Here is a 1,234-nt window from a genome sequence, read left to right on the forward strand (position 1 = left end):
TTCCTTTTCAAGGTATATATCAATAATGCATCATTCAAAATTCTGGTCAGTGTTCTTTTGTATTTAAGTTCTAGTTATATTTTATGCATTAAGATTATTTTTGTGAAAAACTTGATATAATTCCCACAGCACTTTTTTTTTTTTTTTTTTTTTTTTTTTTTTTTTTTTTTTTTTTTTTTTAGTAAGGGGATGAGTTTTTAAATGTTCTGGATAGATTTGTGTTTTCTGGAGTCAGTTTGGATAAAGAACTAGTATTTTAAAGTGTGTTGTTGTAAATGACTGGTCAGTGATTCCTTAGTGCTTTCTGGTTACAATTCCATGATCCCAGAGTTAACTCGTGTTACCCACTTGATTTCCAGATGGTGGTATTGCCATGGAGGTTGTAGAACTTTTAGGAGGGGGAGTTTCCTGGTGGAGGTAGGTTACTGTGGACAAGATTTGATGCCATATAGTTTAACAGCACTTCCTGTCCATTCTTTGCTTCCTGATGGTGGACCTGTATTCCAAGCTGCCTCACATGCTTGTTGCTATGAATTTCCCGACATGATGAACTTCATCCCATCAGTCTGAGAGTCACAAGTAAATCCTTCCTCCCTTAGGTTGCTTGTTGTGGGAACAACAAAGAGAAAAGTTTTGAGTCTGGCTTTGCACTCTGTTCCTCATTTACCAACTTATCTATGCATTTAAAATTCCTTATAATTACTATATTATTCAATTTCTTTTATATGTAGTAATTTGGGGTTATGCGGTGTGTAGATATTGAGTGTCTTTATTCTTCACCGTGAATTGTAGCCTTTAACATTATATTATTTGTCTCTCTTTTTTTTCTACTTGAAATTTTATTGTTTTGCTTTGTGCTTGTATCATAGTCCTCTAGACCTTTCTTTCCCTCTCCCAAGCCCTTAACAAGGGCTGGAGAACATGACCTCTTCGGTGAAGTCATGAGGCTTGGATGATCTTCTCAATGGAAAGAAGACATTCTGAATTCTAACCCTCTGAGTTCTTAGAGCATTTTCCAGTGGACCTGAAGAACAGTATGAGCAACATCTATGGATGGATAATGTCTGTTTCCTTACCTGCCACAAACGAACCATTCCCTTTACAGAAAAACCAGAAGATAGCTTGTCCTAGGATTGATACGATATTTTCCATTCATTCTTGTAAGGCCAGTGTACTGGCTGGTTTTGTGTGTCAACTTGACACAGGCTGGAGTTATCACAGAGAAGGAAGCTTC

Source organism: Mastomys coucha, unplaced genomic scaffold (genome assembly GCF_008632895.1).
Source record: "Mastomys coucha isolate ucsf_1 unplaced genomic scaffold, UCSF_Mcou_1 pScaffold1, whole genome shotgun sequence".
In the NCBI taxonomy this organism is placed as follows: domain Eukaryota; kingdom Metazoa; phylum Chordata; class Mammalia; order Rodentia; family Muridae; genus Mastomys; species Mastomys coucha.